The 20909-nt window shown below is 42.7% G+C and overlaps 1 long non-coding RNA gene and 3 other non-coding genes across 4 annotated transcripts; 2 read left to right on the top strand and 2 right to left on the bottom strand.

The window, feature by feature from the left end:
• The first annotated feature begins 145 nt into the window (after positions 1 to 145).
• LOC110365661 (uncharacterized) lies at positions 146 to 19587 on the top strand. Its single transcript, XR_010468484.1, has 3 exons — positions 146 to 279; positions 18215 to 18285; positions 19451 to 19587. It is a non-coding gene; the product is annotated as an uncharacterized LOC110365661 (long non-coding RNA).
• Positions 3258 to 3329, bottom strand: TRNAW-CCA (transfer RNA tryptophan (anticodon CCA)). The gene has a single exon. It is a non-coding gene; the product is annotated as a tRNA-Trp (tRNA).
• TRNAD-GUC (transfer RNA aspartic acid (anticodon GUC)) lies at positions 3784 to 3855 on the top strand. The gene has a single exon. It is a non-coding gene; the product is annotated as a tRNA-Asp (tRNA).
• TRNAD-GUC (transfer RNA aspartic acid (anticodon GUC)) lies at positions 4036 to 4107 on the bottom strand. Its single transcript has one exon. It is a non-coding gene; the product is annotated as a tRNA-Asp (tRNA).
• Positions 19588 to 20909: the final 1322 nt, after the last annotated feature.

Below are 20909 nucleotides of genomic sequence, written 5' to 3'. Positions count from 1 at the left end.
CAAGTATTCCATCCCATAATCGTCATACCCCCTATATAAGAGGGTGATCACCAGGGTCAAGCACTCTTCAACCATGGCCGGCATCTAGAGAGTACCTTGCCTGTCTGCCTGTGATCTACAGGCCTCAGGCCCTGCATCCCTGCAACCAGATTCTGGTTTGCTGTGAAGTCCCGTCCATGACTTCTGGGGTCCTGAGCTGCACCTGCTGGAGCCGCCAGCTCCGCACAGCCAGCTCTGCTGCTGGAGTGACGCCACCTCCACATCGAGCATTCGAGATTGGTTTTGTATATATTTTCTATTTATCAGTAGCATTAGTAAAACCCTTTAAAACTCTCCAACTTGAAGTCTAAGTCTCTCTTCCTTTCCCCTTATCTTTCTTATCATCTTTCTGATCTAATGGAAGGGGTGGCGGGAGGTAAAGGGGATAACAGAGAGTGTCTGCCACGGTTTATTGCTGCCTTGACTTAAACCTTGATAGCTACTAATAACTTAATAAGAAAAATAATCTGTGTTAAGAGGTCAGGTTACAAAGTAAAGTATTCAAAAGCTAGAAAGGGACAAAAGCACAGAAGCACATGTACTGTAGAAATACTGATGAGAAACAAACACCAGCATACTTGAGTGCCTTGGAATTAATGGAGTCAACTTGACAAAACAGTTGTGAGAATAAAGATAATGATTACCCCCATTTTACTGGTAGGAAATTGAGAGGAACAGAGCTAAGGCACAGTTAATGATTTCATTTAATTTTTAAACATCACTAGATTATATTGACTTAGGGACAGTAGGCTCTTTCTCCAATGAACAACCAACAAAAAAATATAACCAAACCATTGGTACTTGTGGTTGTTGTTGAAAGGCAGGATCCTGCTCTCTCTCCTGCCCCAGGCCATGTGCTTCTGTCACCTCCCTTGTATTCGAGGTAGTAGTTGTGCCACCAAGTCTGCATGCGGAGCCAGCAGCTGCTGCTGCTGCATGATTGCAAGACATGATCCAAGCGGAATGAGGGAAACACGCAGGCAGGGATGGACAGGGCAGAGCAAGACTGACCGTTTTGTGACAACCTGCACTCCCACTGCGTTAGGTTTGGTGTGAAACCACATCTGGAAACCTTCACAAAATTATAGAATAGTTTGGGTTGGAAGGGTCCTTCAAAGGCCATCTGGTCCAACCCCCTGCAATGAGCAGGGACATCTGCAACTAGATCAGGTTGCTCAGAGCCCCGTCCAGCCTGGCCTGGAATGTTTCCAGGGATGTGGCATCTACTACCTCTCTGGGCAATCTGTGTCAGTATTCTTCAGTATTAACATTAGATGAAGCCGTTATTGCAAGCCAGAGATACTGTCTGGCAACAGCCTTAGAACAGCGCAACTGCTTGGGCAGCAGTACAGGAATGCAAGCAGGTTGCAACCACCCATTACCTCCAGCTCTCTGATGGATGGTAAGGTAGAGACAGAAGATATTTTTGTGGGACCAGGGAAACATCCAACAGATTATGCATCCAAAACAAAAAGGACTAACCACATAAATGGAAGTCCAGTCAGCACAGCATGTGAGGCAGTTCTTTTCAGACCTGGAAAAATCTGAGTCAGCTGAAATACACTGACTAGTTCTGGGCACTTAAAAATGCAATTTATTTGGAAGGACTCCAGAGGCAAGTGATACAAATAATCAGAGGCCCAGCAAACACGATCTATTACTCTAGAACAGCTATGGAGAGGCATAACGAATTTCAAACATGTAAGAGGTAGCTATAAAAAGGAATATACAGTTCTCTGGTGCGATAGCATGAGTACTGGATTTAAGTTACATCAAAGGAGACATCAGGGTTAAACTAGACATAATCACTTCATAACAGTAACGATAGCAAAGCACTGGAATGGAACATTTGAGGAAGATGCAACATTTCTGTGTTTGAAAGGTTTTAAAGGTATATGGCACAAACATCAGCCCATAAAAACAGCAGTATTTATCTTAAAAAAACCCACATAATTTGCAACTTGCTGAGTCTGATTTCTAAGACTTTTTGTATTCTCTTAATTTTCTGCCATGGTTCACAACACTAATAATCAATCCTTACAAACTTAGAATCTTATCTCTGATATGTTTCTCTCTGTCCCGCAAATTCAGGCTCTTGACAAACTATTCTGTTTCCCTCTACGAAATTTCACAAGGTGTCAAACTTTCCAGTCCATATAAGTCAAAGTATTACTTCTAGGACTTGCTATATTATAGCTAGATGAAAACTAAGTATTTTCTGTGCCTTTCTGCCTCTGGCACCTCAGCTTGTGGAAATGGCTACGCTGAGAAACCTCTTGTTCCACAGCCTAAACCCATCACCCTCTGACGCACCTCCCGTGGCACTCCGCTTCCCTCTCTCTCCTCCTCAGGGTCCCCTCTCCCTCCTCCCGAGGGTTTTTTTTTCCATCAGGGTTCTTAACAGAGCATCTGTCAAAGCTCTTGGCTCCCCTGGGCCACTTGCTTCCCTTGCCTCTCGATCCTTTTCGTGTGAACTTACAGTAGTCAACACAGGGTCTCCCTGCCCTTTCTTTTGGCCTCTGTCCCATTTAAAATTTAAAGCCACTCTTTCTATACATCTTTCTGACTTTTTCTTCATTATTTCCACACAGCGGGTTGTCTTTGTAAAACTTTAAGTGGATCTTCGACGCGTTCTTGCCTTCTGTATTTAAGCGTGATATCGGAAAGCCCTGCATACACAAACATCCTATACACAGGCATGTGTATTTTATCCAACGGGATCTTTACTATTGCATTGCTGGAGCAGTGACCCTGCGCCTTGACTCCCATTTACCTCCGCGCACGCTTGTTACCCGGCCCAGCCCCCGGGTCCCCCCACCGCCCCCGCCGTGGTGCGCTGCCGGCAGCTGCGGCCCCAACCAGGGGGGAGGGAAGCGGTGTCCTCGTTTCCTTCCCCCTTCATGACACCTTTTTGTCCCAGCACTTCCCACAAACCGCTGCTGTTGAAATCTGAACGCCAGATGCTTTCCGAACACCTGTTTCTGGCTTTTCTCTGCCCAGGCTGCCCCGTCGGTGCCGCTCTTCAGACGGCCCGCGTTTTGTATTGTATTTTTGCTTTCGTTTTCAGGCTCAAGCAAAAAGAGCGGCCCATAAGCTCTAGGGGAAAAAAAAAAAAAAAAAAAAAGAAAAAAAAGAGAGAGTTCACGTTCCTCCGTTTCCTCCGAGATGAAGTCAATAAAGGGCGGGTGAGGAAACAAAAGAAAGGAAACAAAACGAAGTGACCCCGACGTGATTCGAACACGCAGCCTTCTGATCTGGAGTCAGACGCGCTACCGTTGCGCCACGAGGTCCTGCTGGGCATAGGCTTTCAGCGTGTTACAACTCGCCCACAAGGGCCGCCGGCCGCGCAGTCCCAGACACTTCGGACAAAGCCGGGGGGGCCTTGGTGGCCGACGCAGCCGAGGACCCTTCTTGCCCGCTGCGGCAACCGCACCGACTGAAACCGCAGGAGCCCCGCACACCGGCCGCTCTCCGGTGCCACTGCTTCGTCTCCCGCCGTTCCGCGCAAATGCGTTAACTCCTCCCGCCCACACGCCCACTACCAGCCCCCAGCAGCAAGAGCCTCCCGCTCTCCCGAGCTCGTCTCCCGCGGCACTGCCGCCGTACGCAGGCTCACGGGTCCCTCTTCCCGCCGCCTGGAGATAGCCCCTCCCGCCGCAAATCCTCTCTGTTACTACCACACAAGACAGCTCTCTAAGCTGCGGTGCATAAAGCCAGCCCCGCAAAAGTCTTCATCATGGCAGTTCCTCGTTAGTATAGTGGTGAGTATCCCCGCCTGTCACGCGGGAGACCGGGGTTCGATTCCCCGACGGGGAGGCCGTACCAAGTTTTTTATCGCAGCCGTTCACAAGCGGAAGGGCGTGGCGCCCTGGACTGGCGCCTTTTGCCGCCTCGGGGGAGGGGGGCAACGGCTGGGTCTGGTGCTGCTCCTGGTGAGGGTGGGGCAGGAAAACAAAGCCGACGCGGCGAGGCAACAAAAAGCGCGCGCTCGCACTTCTCCCCGTCGGGGAATCGAACCCCGGTCTCCCGCGTGACAGGCGGGGATACTCACCACTATACTAACGAGGAGCCGGGGGCCGCCGCGGCCCCCGCGCAGCCGCTGCCCGGGAAGGGGCCTCCGCCGCCGGCCCGAGCCGCCCCTGCGCTGCACAGAGCCCCGGGGAGGCGGCAGGGGGCTCCGCAGCCCCCCACGCCGCCCCTCCTTCCCTTTCCCTGGCCTCGGGAAGGCTGCGGATGCGCAGCGGCGCTCGCACGATGTGCAGAAGCCTCACGCCGTGCTTTGTGTGCCGCAGGCGCGGGAAAGGGAAGGGGCTGTGCCGGGCGCTGCTAGCGTCCTGCAGCTTTTTGTCCAGCACCGGGAGACGGTGGGAAGAGGGCGGAGGGAGGAGAACGACTTCCACATGGCTCGTGTTTGTCCGGGTCCTTCCGGACTTTGTGTGCTGCCGTGGGGAGTGAGCGATACCGCGGGCCCCTCCCGTCGCTCCTGTCCGCCCTCCCGCCCCACAGCGCAGCGATCCGGCGAGCTGCGTGCTCGGATCCCCGAAAGCTGCAGGGCGAGGGAGCTGCCCGACGGTGAGGAGCGAATCAGCAGCTCGGATGTCTTTGTATTTTTTCATCTCGTTCACGCAGACAGTTTCTTTTTACGGGAACCTGAGAAGCCCCGGAGTCAGCAGTCCTTGGGGTGAAGGGAGTCGAGCACCTGCTTCTTACCTACCTAAAAAGGGAACCAGAGAAATGGAAACCATGTACTTTGAGATTTGAGAGTAAAAGGCAGAAGGACATATACTGACCATATGGCTTGATACTGACCCGGTCAGCAGTAACATGGTTGTAAGTTTGCATCACGGTGACATTAAACAGAAAACTATATTTAATTTACTAGCTTGTTAGATGAAGAATTAACACCAAACATAAGCGGGTGATTGAAACAACTGGTGTTCTCTTTTGAGATACTTCTTTGGATAAAAGGACCCCAGCTTAGCTTTTTCAGACAAGCCTGACTAAAGAACAAACAGCAATCTGTACGTAGACGTCCAAATATAAGTGACCTGTAAATGAAGCTTTTTGAAAAATCGTCCCAGTTGTTTAAGCATTTTAATGTAACTGAGTTTCTCAGTTGATGCAACAGATTAAAATTTTATCCTGACAAGTGAAAAATAAAAAAAAATGTCCTAATAATTTCATTCCTTTAAAGGTAGTTTAATGAGATGAACTGGTAGGGCTGTGATCAGGTGATAGGCTGTAAATCTCCTGGAGCAGAGTCAAAAACAGTGTTGCTAGGCTGGTCCAAACTTGCTGTGCAGGTTCAAATGTTATTCAAAAGATGTTGATGGTTAACTTTAAGATGGGAGATTTTTTGGTGGATCAAACTTGGCTGTTTTCATTTCATGGGACCACTCACACTTAGCTAGTTTAGAGCTTTTTGCCAGTCGCTTCTCAGTTTCTTCTGTTCTTTGATCTCTGCGGTCAGGTAGCTGAGATGTAATGACTTGTGTGGTGCTTGCTGCAGTCAAACCTTCCTTTGCTGCAGGGTTTCTGCTATCTCCATAACGTCTCTTGCAAATTTATGGCATTGCTAAGCATTTTCAGAATACCAGAGCCAGGCTCACAACAAGTTGTTTAAATGTTTTGCTGAGTTCTTTACTTTGTCCATGAGGGCAAAAGAAGATCTCTCTGGGAGTTCTGGACCTGCTGAAGACATGGGGAAAGCCTATTGGAGTGCTGCACACTTGAAGCACTATTTTCAATAGCTCAGTGGATTGCTAAGGGTGTTTTTGTCAGAAAAAAGTTACTTTAGCAACAAGAGTCCTTTGTCATGCCTCAACTCACTGCTCTGCTGCACACCCACTCCCATTTTGGGGACAGCTACTTCTGATGGCATCAAGCATCTTGTACACTCTCCACACCTTCTTCCAAACAACACAACCCTGAACCAAAAGTGCCAGTCAATATGCTGGCTCATGCTCTTGCATGACCTCCTCCCACCCATCATTTGGCAGGGAGAGCAAGTGTATCTACTAGAAATACCTGCTGTGACATGAACTGGTGATGGTGATTCTTTAACACCCCTAAAGAAGGATTAACCAACTGTCCTGCTGTGGTGAAAACAATGACTGCCTTTGTTTTCTCAGTGGGGCCTACATGCACTTCTGAAGTACGTCTTTCAAAGACATCCTTGTGTACTCCAACCAAGAACATGACTTATTCAAAACTGTCTAAGAAGGGAAACAAAAAGAGATGTTGAGGTATGAGTCAGCACAGCAAAGGTGCTGGTTTGAAGTGGGTGGACTATTACAAGGCTGCAATGACTCCCAGTTACAGAGCAAATGCATTCCCTGTTGATTTGGCAGAGGCATGTAAGCACAAAGCAGAACAGGTACTAGGGACTAACATCAGCATTCCAAAGTCTGTGAAGCATCTGCCTTCTCCTTGGGATTTGCATACAGCTATTCCATGTGTCCAGTTCTGACAACCTTGTTCCATGCTTTCCTCATCATTGCACCAACTTTATACTCAGCATCCACTAGGGACACACTCCCTGGAGCAACAGCCATCTGCAGGAGGCCCTTTATGCCCATAAGCAGGAGTAGGGCTGGGATCTACTGCGTCATTGTAACTGGACGCTGGCTACCTGTCCTTCACCTTGCTTAGCTGAAGCTGAACTTGCAGCTTGTCCACCTGAGTTTTGAATGTCATCATGGATGGGAGATTCCACAAAATAGAATACAACCGGCTGTCCATGCTCACTGTGAAGAAATTGTTTTCCTTATATTTACTTGGAATTTGCCATATTGCAACATGATCAGTTGCCTCTTGTCATTTTGTTGTGCACCTCCAAAGAGAGTCTGGCTCCATCTTCTCTATTGCCTCCTACTGAGTAGCTGAAGACACAATTAGATCATCTAGTAACTTTCTTTAGGCTGAACCAACCCAGCTCTCTCAGTGTCTCCTTCTTTGTAACATGCTCCAGCTCCCTGCTCTTTTGCTGACGTTCTGTTGAGCTCATCAATGCAGTTTGTCCATATCTTTATGGTGTGGCAGTGCCCCAGACTGTGCACAGTCCTCCACAGGCAGTCTCACCAAGTACCAAATGAGCATGAGGGCAGTAATCACTTCTCTTGATCTGCTGGCTATGCTGTTACTAGTGCAGCCTAGTACATAATTAGCTTCCTTTGCCACAAGAAAAATTGCTCACTCGTGTCCATCCTTGTTGTCCACTGGAACCTTGGGGACTTTTTCTGCAAAGCTGCTGTTAACGTAGTCAGCTCCTAGCTGTTGTGTGGGGTTGTTCTATCCAAGGTGCCAAACTTTACATTTGCCTTTGTTGAACCGGAAGACACATATGTTGGTCCATTTCTCCAGTCTGTCAAAGTCCTGCCAAATGAAAGCCCTGCCCTTGAGTGTATCAGTCACTCCCCTCAATTTGATATAATCCCTATGGTCACTTGCTGATATTTATTTGCCTTGACAAGGAACATATTATGCCATTGTCTGTGGCATGTTGAGTTTCAGCACAGCTGATACCATCCTTGGCAGTGTGCTCTGGGATGGACCATGCTGTTGCAACAGCCTGTACTTCTGCCACACAGAACTGTCCCTGCTTCTGGCACTGTGGTTGTCCAGGTGTGACACTGAGACCCGTTTTCCTTTTACAGATCTGAGACACAAACTGTGAAGTGCAGCAGTTCTGCCTTGGAGGCACTGCCTGGTCCCCAGGCTGGGCTGCACAAAACACCTCACGGTGCGGCCACGCTGCCAGCCCCGAGTCCAGCAGCAGTGGTTTTGGCACAGTGCAGTGCAGTGACAGTGGAATGAGGTCAAGGTGCTCGCTCTAATTTGAAGTAATCACTTAAAATTTGACCATACAATGGTGTCTTGAACTAGATCGAGCTTCTTAATACCAGGGCATCTCTCAGTCTAAGCTGCTTTTTGAACCACACTCTGAAAATGATACCTGATTAAATATGTCAATCTTTCTTTTTCACATAAATGACTTACAGAGGTGCTTTCTGTATAGTTTTTTTATTTTGCCTTATACAGTTTCTGTCCATTGTAGTGGATTTGTTGTGCCATCTGCGTGACTTAATAACCTCTTTCTGTGCTAATGTATTTTGATCAAGCTAAAATGAAGTTTTAGAAGTTATTAGAAAAATCAGTTTACATCACTTAAAGGAATGAGTGGTCAGACATCCTGTGTAAAGTAATTCAAGGTAAAGTGAACAGTGACAATGTGTGTCAGTGCCTGCTGGATTACTTGGAGGAGGGACTAAAGGGGCTTTCCCCTATTAGCATGCTTATTATAGTTTATACAGTACTAAATGCAGCCTCACAGCTGGGCAGCTTCCTCTCCCTGTTGCATCATGTGAATTGTCCAATAAATGGAACCTTTTAAAAACCCATTGGAGGAATCTCAGGGCTTGAAAATTTATGTCCTAAGAATTGCGAAATAAACTATGACAAGGGGTGCCCATGCAGAACTGCATTTTCTGTTTAGGTAAAAAGCACTCCAAAAGAAAAGGTCAATAGTTGAATATAGCCATTTATATTCCTATAGTGTGGCTGAAATCTAATGGATACTCCCAGTAAGAATAAACTCCTTCTCAGAGGTAATTTGCATTCTGATCACTTTTCCCCTCTGAAGGGATTGCCAAGCAAATGTATTAAAGAAATAGTGTAAAAAACTGTAAAACTCAAACCAAGAAAAGTGGAAGCTGGCTGGTTTTAATGAGTAGTTTCAATTTAGAATAGCAGAAATCTGAGAGATGTCCTGTTTAGAAATCAGAGGATAGGACTCAGTAGGGAGAAGGTTGACCAATGTGTGTGCAGAATACACCTCTTTGGCTTATGAGATGTATAGTTTCAAAGTAATCTCAAAAGAGTATTATGCAGCAAAGCTGTAAAAGACATATCAGGGTACTGCAAAAAATTAATAGATTGTGTATTAATGTTAGTATTACTGTGTAATGCAGTTCTGGATGCTAGAGCATGCCTACCGTTTAACTACAAGAATAGTCATAATGTTCTAGCTGTGATGAAAGACTGCAGCGGATCCAAACAATTTCACCATTGGTCTGACTTGGTCTGAAAGACATAATTTCTTAGAATCTTGAAATTGTCAATAATTTGCTCCAAAATAGACCAATCATGTAGTACTTAGAAGGAAAATTCTGGAGACAATATGAAAAAAGGAATCAAGTTCTATCATATACAGCCATAATATAACTATCAGGTCTGACTCTCACATCATATCTCTTCTAGGATTCATTAAAAAAAAAAATGAATCATGAATCCTGATGAAATTTAACAAGGGAAAGTGTAGAGTCCTGCATCTGGGCAGGAACAACCCCAGGTTCCAGTATAGGTTGGGAAATTACATATTAGAGAGCAGTGTAGGGGAAAGGGACCCGGGGGTCCTGGTGGACAACAGGATGACCATGAGCCAGCACTGTGCCCTTGTGGCCAGGAAGGCCAATGACATCCTGGGGTGTATTAGAAGGGGGGTGGCTAGTAGATTGAGAGAGGTCCTTCTTCCCCTCTACTCCGCCCTGGTGAGACCACACCTGGAATATTGTGTCCAGTTCTGGGCCCCTCAGTTCGAGAAGGACAGGGAACTGCTGGAGAGAGTCCAGCGTAGGGCAACGAAGATGATTAAGGGAGTGGAGCATCTCCCTCATGAGGAAAGGCTGAGGGAGCTGGGTCTCTTTAGTTTGGAGAAAAGGAGACTAAGGGGGGACCTTATTAATGTTTATAAATATATAAAGGGTGAGTGCCATGAGGATGGAGCCAGGCTCTTCTCGGTGGCAAACAATGATAGGACAAGGGGTAATGGGATCAAGCTGGAACACAAGAGGTTCCACTTAAATTTGAGAAAAAACTTCTTCTCAGTGAGGATGACAGAACACTGGAACAGGCTGCCCAGCGGGGTTGTGGAGTCTCCTTCTCTGGAGACATTCAAAACCCACCTGGACATGTTCCTGTGCGACCTCACCTAGGCATTCCTGCTCCAGCAGGGGGATTGGACTAGATGATCTTTTGAGGTCCCTTCCAATCCCAAACATACTGTGATACTGTGATACTGTGATCTAATAGAGCAAAATGAAGTGTACAAAAAGGAAAAAAAACATGGGATAGCAAAACTCACAGAAAGTAACAATAAAAAGCACCATAGACTGAAGTTAGGTACCTAAACCAAAGATGTCGTAAGACAGAGGCATCGCACAAGGAAATGAATTATACTGTAAAGAGGATGGGGAGACATTGGTTTTACAAAACTATGGATGATGAAATAGGCAACGAATTTTAGAAAGCTGATAATCAGAAATTTCTTCCATGTGTTCCAATGCTCACTGGATACAGACATCACGGATAGATGCAGGCCAAGTAATTAAAGTGGGGAAAAATGAACATCTAAACCAAAGTGAGCGTAGGGAGGAGGCGCTATTGAAACCAAAACCTCTGTGCTTTCTCAAGGTATAAAATTAGGAACACACAAAAGATCCTGTAGAAGACTTGAAAAAAAAGGTATCCTCCCATGTCAGAACTTACTAATGCCACTGACCAGAATAATGCTCGCTGTTTTCAGTTTCACAGATTGTACTACTGTAGTACCAAAAAATCGGCAGTTAAAAAAAGTCAGCATGCTGGGCCCAGAATGAATAGGTGTCAGTTTAGTTCTTATCTAGTAGGTAACACAAGGGAGACTGACTTCACCTTGAAAACGCTATCAGAATGTTTCATGGAAGTATAAAGGGAAATTTATGTCTGTTTTGCTGCTTTAATGAAGATTTTGAGAAGTTTCAGCATGACAGGCAGATACGCATCACTGAAAAATGGATTGACTCATGAAAGCCAGAGTTTAGAAAACACTGTAGCTGAGAGAGAAAGCAGCATTGTAAGCAGATAATGAAACATCATGGTGCATCATCAAGGTACATTTTGTCTGTGAAAGCATTTGGTATTAAGTAGAAAGCATAACAAATGGCAGTTTGGAATCTTCTAAATGCCACTGAAGTTAATGGACCTTATATGAACAATATAATGTTTGTTTGCAATCTTTCTCAAAGATTTCAATTATGGAGAACCTTCAGAGCTTGATGAATGTTTTGAAAAAAAAAAAAGATAAATGTTAAAAAAAAAAAAGTGCTAAGAACAGCCTCAGCAAAATACAGAGTTGACAACTCATTTATTTTAACAAGCAAGCACTGGATCAAAGCTATCAGCACTCTAGCAATTTATTGTAGTGCTGGCTCCACTGTGTATTCCTGGTCCTGCAGTTGCCACCCTTTACTACTTCATTGTGTTGTGCACTTCTGTGGGGAACAGAAAAGTAGCCCCCTTTCTAGACAAAACTATGGCTTGATGGGGTACCAGTTTCCTCCCTTCTCCTTTCCTTAGGATACAAGGACCACATGGCATGGAAACCACATTCTTCTTTTCCTTATTCAGGGGTGTACTCCAATGATTGCCATAATTCATGTGCACAGGGAAACCTTGAGAAACCCCAGGTGGTCCTCATAACTAACAGAAACCAGTAAGGTCTAATTCTCATTTCAAGTAGTTGGTTTTTATCCCTGCTGTGCATTGTACTATTACTCTTACTTCTGGCTTCTCCACTCTGCAGTCTTCACTGTTTTGTCTTCTCTTCCCCCCATTCCCCTGTTTTTGTTTTCCTCCCCTGTTTTGTTTCTCCTTAAGAAAAAAATGTATTCCCCATATCTTGTCCAAGTCATGGGGGTGCAAAAGAGCGATTTAGAGGCTGGAGGAAACTGCTGGTCCTGTTCAGCCAGGCCAGGAGAAGATCCTGGGTTTGGCTTCTTTTGCTTCTGACACAATTTTCAGTGTGTGTGAGAGCAATAGAAGGGAAGTGGATAGGTTTTTAGATTTAGCAGATGGAGGAAGGAAGATGGTATAAAATAAAACATTAAAAAGCCCTTACAGAAATTAATTGCCATTTCCAGTGTTATTCATGATAGAGAAAAGCAAATTTGCACATTCACCACAGAGTGTTCAAGATGTGATGGATGGTTAAACATCTTGCTCAATTTTAAAAGCCTGACACTTAAAGAAAGTGCAGAAATGAATCACAGTGCACTTTAAATTTGAAACAAGAGATGAATATTTAAAGTCAGTTGAACAGCCAAGACCACAAATGAGGAACCGTTGAGAATGATGTGCTTAGAGCACAGCTGCTTGAAGTAAGAGCTTAGCACTGCTGTGTATCTGCAATACATCGCCTGACAATCACCAAATTACTCTTAATTCTAATAACATCGAAGAATAAGCAGCAGGAGAAAAAATGTCAGATGCGTGGCTAGGTAGAGTCAGGTTCAGAGAACACAGGACATTTTACAGCTTTCTCATGGCTGATAAGGATGAGAGATGGCAATCTGCAATCACTGGTTTGGACATGTCAGTTTAAAGCATCAAGGGACATTCTCAAGGTGACAATAAGCAAGTAAAATAAGATGTAATTAAAGGGTAGTGCAATGCAAAATAATGCATCTGTCTCTGGGGAAAAAATATAAACAAGGCTTTTTTTGTCATTGACATGAACATTCCTTATTATCTGTGATTGGAATGTGGAGATTTTTACTTCAAAAGTCACAAACACCGTGTTTCAGAAGAATAACCTTTTTTTCTTTGCTGTTTGCTATTTTGCAGGATAATGATTTTTTTTTCCCCCCTCCGCAAAGAGCTACAGTTTCAAGTATGCAATTGTACTGGCTCCCTCTGGTGGCATTCAGAAATGCTCTACTTTTTGGTCCGCTAAAGTTACTGTTTCAAAATTAGATTGTTAGCAGAAATTGATGCTACTAGTTTATGTAATTGTTGTATTAAAAATAGGAGAAACAAACAATCATACATCTTAAATCCAGTTAGTCTTACACAAACTAACTCCTAAAATTAAATTCTAGCAATCTGGGTCAAAATGGCTGGAGAAAACATCACTTGTTTCCCCTCCCTCACATGCTCTTAACTGAATTCCTGGATAGCATTTCACTATTGTGAGTTTGGAAAGGAGAAGAGTTACAACAATGTCTTAACTATGGGACTGGCCTGTTTCACTTGGCAGCAAAAATCAATCAGTCTCTTACAGAAAGTTTTAATAGGAGAATTTCCATTTTGAAATTAAGGTGCTTGGCAGCTGTTGCCACTTGCACCCTGAGAGTTCTTGCCGGAGCTGAGCCAGATGTGCAGTTAATGCCTGGTTTTTGTCCATTTGTTTTTAATAATGAATACAGAAACTTGAATACAGAAGGGAGAAAGAGGAGCAGAAAATGGGGAAGCACTTAGATCATTTTCCCTATTTATGGACGTGGAAAGGACTTACATTTTGAGGATTTTGCAAAAGATGAAACTAACACTTCTGCATAAAGTTGGGTAACTCTGCAGTTGCCCATTCTCAGTGTAGCAAGACTGACCGAGAGGAAGAAAATTATTAAAATTGCATCATCACTGCATCTCAGTCCCCTATCTGTGCAGCAAAACATGGTATGTTACCAAACATGGTCGGTTTTCCAAATTAATGAATGCTCCTGCCCCTTCTTTTACTTAACAGTAACTGAGAGAGTTCAAGGACTATTTCCTGGAACCAGAGAGGGAGAATATTTTTTGGTCAGTTTGTCTCTGCTGTATGAACCTTCTCAGGTTGATACACTGATCTACTTTTAATTACATCACTTCAGAAACTATGAAAAGAGGAAGACAGGAAAAGGTCAAGTTTTTATGTAGATTAACTACTCACATTGGTGTAGGCTCTTCTGTTTAAATGGATGACGGAGGCACAATCTTTTCTGACATAGTTTAAGAAAAGTAAAAAAGGAAATGATAAAGGTATTTTTTAGAACCATTGTTTTCTAAAGGGCATGAAAGCTAAGCTTTTTGAAAGGACTTCAGTGCTAAATACCAATAATATTTTGCACTTCTAACAAAATTCAACTGAAGATATAAAATTTTTGCCAAGTCTGACATGAACAAGATCCTGATCCTACAAACTCTTCAGCCCAAGCAAAATAAGTTAAAGAAACTTTTAAGATAACGTTTAAATGAACTTACTGGGCTACTGAATCTGAAATGTCAGCTTTTCAGAATTATTTCAGACAGGTTAATTCAGGTTTTCAAAAAACTCTCAGCCAACAACACTACGAGTAAGGGCTGTACACCTGTGAATAATATATTTATATTTGTCTACTGCAGAATGAAAAATTCTCTCTGATTCACTTACTAGTATATTTAAGCATAATAGTTTTGCATTCTTAAGGCCTGCTTACATAATTCTGGACACCTGCAAGTTCTTAGAATATTTCTTTAACCCATAAGGCACCATCAGATAAGTCATATATTGTGTGTGTCAGCATATTATTCTAAAACATTTAGTATGAACTTTAGTATTTCTAAATGTTATTTCTTCATATGAGGAAGTCCTCTGTTATTCATCAAGTTATTTACCTGACATTTTCACAATATGTGTTTGTTCTACATCTACAAAACTCACTAGTTTTGGGCAATGCCTTTTTGTTTTTAAAATCAATTGAACCAGTAATAAGTTACCAATTTTTAAATAAAACTAGCTTTTAAGCGAAAAAAGGATATAATACATTTCATCTGTGTTTAAAAGGCAAAAATGATTGTACTGTTCATTAAGAATGGAAAGTCACTACATCATATGATTAAAAGCTGAGCTTGACTATTTATAGCTAAGCACTGTCGAGAGTAATAGGTGTTGATGAGAGAACCTGACTGTTAGTACATTCCTAGATTAGGTGTGTGTTAATGAGACTCGTACAGTGCAAGAAAAGGGATGAAGAGTGAAGATAATATTTAGAAGCCAGAAATCATGTTTAAATTGCTTAGATACACACAATTGTAAAACTGGAGGTGAAAGGAACTAAAGGAGATAAAATGTTCACTTTCTGTTTGTAAAGCACCTCTGCTTCCTGTAGAGACTTAAAAATATCGACTCATAATGCTTTAAATATTTACTTCTAACACATAATGATATGAGTATTTTTAATAGTACTTAATTACTACTAACAAATACACCCCCTGCGTTAAATAAATAATTATGAATACATCGAGTGTGTATTTTCCTGAAGGCTTTTTTTTAAACAAAGGAGAAAAAGCAAACACTTTGCAAAGGGGCTCTGTTCCAACAAAATACTGAAACCAACCTTTTTAGTTTTGCTTCTGTCATAATCTGGTTTATATTAAGCATATTTTCAGACTAATTGGCAAGCACCAAGGCATTTGACTCATACGAGTGTGTCAGTCTTTAAACCTGGGTACGGAATCGCTTTTACAGTGCCCATCATCTGGTACAATTCCCTAGAAGATTTCAAAGTTGATGAGATGCAGCTTTGCGAGACTATTTAGATCAGTCTGGGAATCTGGCCAAAAGATGTATATTCAAGACAGAAGATATATCAGAAGATAGGCGGTTGGATTAACCAATCAGTCTTCTGGTCATCACTTTTATTCAGAAAAGAATCTTAAGATGCGGAAGCTTCCTAAATTCTAACTGTCCCTATAGAATAACATTGTATTTTCATAGGATGAAAGATTATAACACCAAAATGATACAGGTTTTTTTAGGTAAATGGTTTGTGGGTATCCAATTACAACATGCATTCTTATCATAGACTACTTCCTGTAACTGCAGAGTGTAGCAATCTGTTTTCCTTGTATTTGGAAGAGAAATAACAACTGTACTCAAAAAAGGGCACTGCAGGGCCAATTAATAATATCACTGTTCTCTTACCTAGAGACATGCTAGTGTGTGAAGTTTAGATCTAGATCCGAGTTTGCTTACACTTTAGGGGCGAACAGGAGAGCACTGCAGTTCTGTAGACCGGATGCAGAACTTCAGTTGAGATATTTGGGAGAAGGATGTTTTGGATAGGTACATATCTCACATTCTAATACCTTTGTGTTTCAGGATGCATTCAGAATTTGGGTGTTGCCTTCTGCTAGTTTCCTATTTAAACTTCCTCTGTGGTAAAACAATGACTTTGAGATTTTGGTGACTGAAATAAAGAGGATTTGTGGCTTTTAAAAGGACAAGGTAGTGAAAGTTATGTTTATAGAGAGGAAAATATGCACAGAACTCATGGAATTTGAAACATGAAATTTGGAAAGCTGCGACTACAGTTCCTGCAGCCCATAAACCACAACATTTCCTTCAGGTGTTCAAAATATGCAGCCAAGAGGTGGCCATTGAGCAACACAGCCTCTCCCTGCACCGGGGCACTTTCTGAAAAGAAAAACAGCATGCAGTTATGTGTCAAGAACAGCTGTTTCATGGCTAGTCCTAAATGGTTTGGTATGGTACAAAGAAAGGATGGGAATGGGTGATGGTATCAGGGCAGTCCAGTGACAGCAGGCATATTGTCAAAATTGTCCGTCCAGAGCTCTGAGCAGCTTGGCAGGCTCTTGTGTGTACTGTCATCTTCTCACTTTATGTGCACATAGCAGCGATGCCCAAATTGTGGTCGTTTATCTCCTAGCTCCTAATGGCAACACTAACGAGCACACTGTGAACACTCCCTCCCTAGGCAGTCAGTAAAGAGACAGGGACAGAATTCCAGTGTTAGGCCATTAGAGTGTTATTCCGGACTGCCCACAGTGTCCAAAGTCAGGTGGGATAAAGGCAAGCTTGTTTCTATAGGAAACTGTTATTCCTGCTTGTTTCATGTACCCCTCCTTGTCTCAAGAAGTTTCTTCCTAAAGTTTTCTCTTAATTTCAGAAATACTGAAATATTATCTACCCTGACCCATGTTTTCCTTCATTAAATTTGTCTATAGGAATACGGTCATACACAAAAGCTTTAATTCATATTCTTGCCATTTTATTACTAAAAAGATAGTTACACTGAGACTGAAGATTGTTTTAGATTGAAATGTGTTTCATTAGGTAATTTAATTGATAGGTTTGATGCCACCACAAGTCAACTCCCAAGAAAAGGGAATATTTTAATTTTATATACTATGTGTAAGCACCTTCCAAGCCTGTATGATAATTACTCATCATTAAGTCTGAAGCAATGAGCTTTTGGCAGAAACTTAATGACTGTTATTCCATTGGGCAAGCAAAGGCTCTGGTATTCACTTACTGAGTTATTAATTCTTTGTGTCTGAATGATCACAGATAATATTATTAATAAGAGATTGGAAATGAAGGATAGGAGGGTCTATAAATCAAAGTCCTTATCCAAAGGACATATGAACTCTGACTTGCTGGACGGATTGTTTTATGCAAGTGATAGTGTAATTTGTACAGCAAATGCTTAACAGCAGCTGCTGAGGAGTCACTGAACTACATCGTTCTCAGAAAGATGTATGAATCTTACTGTCTTTGAAAACTGTAAAAATAAATTTATAGAGTACAAATACATTTTTGTAGATGAGGTTGCTTTTTATAGATGAAACTGCTTTCAAGCAACTAAAGATGTGATATGATTTAATTTCATGAAATGACTATCTATTCTTTGCTTTCTAAATACAGATAAACGAATAGAGAAAAAGTTTGTGGCAGAAGCTAACATAAGAAGACAGACCCTGAAATGTCTTAGAAATACTTGTATTATGAAGAATTTTTCTATAATGCATTTAGTTGACATAGCTATGGTTCCTAGACTTTTCTGAAGAGGGGAGATTTTTCATTGTCTTTTGAAATGACTTAAAATAGTTGACCTTTTATATAACCACTATTTGTTTTTCTACAGCCTGCAATGGGAGGGGATTTTTTGTTGTTCTGCAAACAGCATCATTTTCTCCCAGACATAGCCATTTATGAGGAACTCACAGGAGGAGTACGTCTTAGAGGATGAGGGGTTTGGAGATGATATGGAAAAGTCAGACAGCTGCCATGCTGCAAGAGTACCCTATTTACAACATTTCTTTAAGTTGTACTATAAACCATTTCTCATTTTCCTGGAGACCCAATGTGTTAATCTCCATTTTGGGGTGGGATGGGATACACAAGGTGGCAAGGGATGAAGAGCTCAGGGATGTAAACACATGCCATGGGGCATGTACTGGGTGCACTGGTCATTTTACAGAGGAAGAGCTGAGGTGCTGTATTTGCCAGTGTTTGCCAGGGCCTCATTTCAATGCAGGAACAAGAAATCTAAGAGTTACAATGCAAAACTGTTTTTTTGTTTGTTTGTTTTTTCCCCAGGACCTCAGGCCTGAAATACAGCTCATACAGAGATCACCAAGGAACCACATTTGCCTACCTGACTGCAGAGGGTGAGAGAAGTTGTAGTGCTGCGTTGCCAGTGAAATCCAGACACTAAGGTCTACCAAATTAAGCAAACCTCACAATAACATGTAGCAGTTCTACAATTCAGTTTTAAGAGCCTTTAGTTTTAAAGGCCCCTCATGTTATTAGCTTGCACAGAGTGCAAACCCTGGGACCGAACTCAGTCTCGTGAAACTAGCAGCGAGGAGGAGAACCAGTAAAGCATTATTTGCTAACAGCAGATCAGAGCACTGTGGTAGGACTGAGATCACCAGTAGTGTTGGATTTACAGCAGCATGTAGCATGAGCAGCCGTTGACTTTGTACTTGGAGATGGCCGTGGATAATTATGATGACACTAAATGCATTTTACTGCCATTCATGGTATTTGCAGTGGCTGAGGACACATATGCTTCCATTGAACCTGAAACTTCCATCAAATGTGAAATTTGTATCTCAAGACTTAATGTACAGAGGAACAGGAACTCAGTCATTCAATAAGCCAGATTGTGGATTCCCTGGAAAAGCCATCACTGCAATATAGATCAGCAGCTGTATTTGAATGGATATAGATATATAGATAAGATAATATAGATAAGAAGCTGTATTTGACTGGTTATTGTCCTTTCTCCACAAGGGCAGGTGGCTCCCCAAGGCTGAGGGTTGGGCAGGTGGCAGGGCCTGTCCCACTGCCCCAGCCCGGAGCAGGGCAGCCAGGGGCACCAGAGCAGCCCCAGCCCCAGGCACTGGGCACCTCTGTGGGGACAGGGATGGGCTAAGGCCGGGTTGGTGCATCAGCCAACAGATGTGGGTCAGGATCAGGCCTGGTGAGGAGCTCTGGGATGGCTGGCTGGGGCCTCTCCCCATGGACACCAGCAGGAAGGGGCTGCACTGGCTCTGTCTTGGACCTGACCCCCACTGCCAGATTCCTAGGACCTTTAGAGATGTATTCAACAAAGGCACTACAAAACAAGTGGGGAAATATAGCATCAGCAGCTAACACAGAGTTTATCACAGGATTTATGATTGACACATAGGAACCATACTATATGGCAGGGTCATGAGACTGTATAAGAGCTGTAGGGCAGGTGAGGAGACCTTATGACCTTATGATGTAAACACATGCTTCCACATCATGAGTGTGTCTCTGTAACACATCCCTCCTTCTCTGCAGCTAAGACATCTGAAATGGAAAGTTTCTGCAAGCCCTGTTTCATCCCTTGGAGGAGAAAACACCCAGACTGAAAAGAAGCAACATCATTACCTCTGCTGAAACTAGTACAGGGTTAGTCAATGGCTAATAGAGGGCAAAAAGTTCAGAGAAACCAAGGAGGTCAGGACAGGGTCTAACATACACTGCTAGTCAAAATATTGAGCTGGTCCCTTTGGGTGAATACTGCTGGGTCTGAATGATTATGTGATTTTCTGATATAGATTCCTGGTCTTCAAGTATAACTGCTGACATTCTTTTCATAGGAGAAAGACAGATTAAGAAAGGAATGATTTAAGAACATGACAGTAAGCTTCAATTATTTCTAAGCAGTAGTATTGCAGAATTTTAACTTGAAACAGAGACTGAGGAGATCTGAGGCCCGAGTGTCAAAAGTCAAAGATATGAAGGAAATACATCCAACTTGTCATTAAATATAAATACTTCCATCAGGCAACAACAGGGGGTCTTCTGTCAGCACTGTTTCAGACCAAAATAAAGGCTTACATTGCCTGAAAATATCTCATTTTTTTTTCCAGCTATATGAATAGCAAAAATAAAAGATGTTATCTTTCATTACAAAACATGATACCCTGAGGTCACAGAAGAAAATTCTCCATGACTGAAAGACTGGTTAAGTACATTTTGTGAAATTTATTCAGTTGCTAGCCATTGATTTTTAATTGTATTGCCACAGTATTTCTGAAATGAAAACTTTAGGGAGGTAGTTCTCTGCAAATATGAATTTCAGCTCCCCAAATATTCTGCATCATCTTCCTGACATATGTGGAAGAGGCTAAGCTGATCGCTAATGAGAAGAAAGAGTATGTGAAGCAGAGTATTGGCAAAAATAATTGACAAATGGGCTCTAGTCAGAGCTCCTGAGGGGTGATTGCAAAGTTGAAATGCTAGTCTGTGATACTGAAATAAACATCACAAGATTGAATTGAACAGAAAATACAGAGTCTTGCTTCTTTCCTTAACACCAATGAGCTCAGTGTCTTCTCAAGTCATTTTACTGATTTCTTGAGACAAAGTAGTTGTTGGCGCAGGACTCCACCCACTTATAATGATATAAATCTGCTTAAAAGCATAGCAATATATATAAATCCTCAGGAAAACAGTAGCATCATCCTGCTGTGTCCCTTTGTACACATAACTATTAGGAATCCCAAAGGTAACATAACAGTTAGATATTAGTATCTCCAAGTATAAAATCTTCTCTCACTTCCATGGCTTTTCTTCAGCAGTGTCTTTCCCAGCAGTGTCTTCCCATATAATTTTTCCATCTATGTCCTTATTTTGTGTTTCTAGAGTTGTGGAGGGGACAGACGGCATCCTCATCAGGTTTGCAGATCATACCATATCGAGGAGGCTGTTTGATACAGTTCAGGGCAGGGCTGCTGTTCTGACCAGCTGGAGA

This window comes from Columba livia, chromosome 1 (assembly GCF_036013475.1).
Source record: "Columba livia isolate bColLiv1 breed racing homer chromosome 1, bColLiv1.pat.W.v2, whole genome shotgun sequence".
Lineage (NCBI taxonomy): Eukaryota > Metazoa > Chordata > Aves > Columbiformes > Columbidae > Columba > Columba livia.
This window is presented reverse-complemented; position numbering and strand designations above follow the sequence as displayed.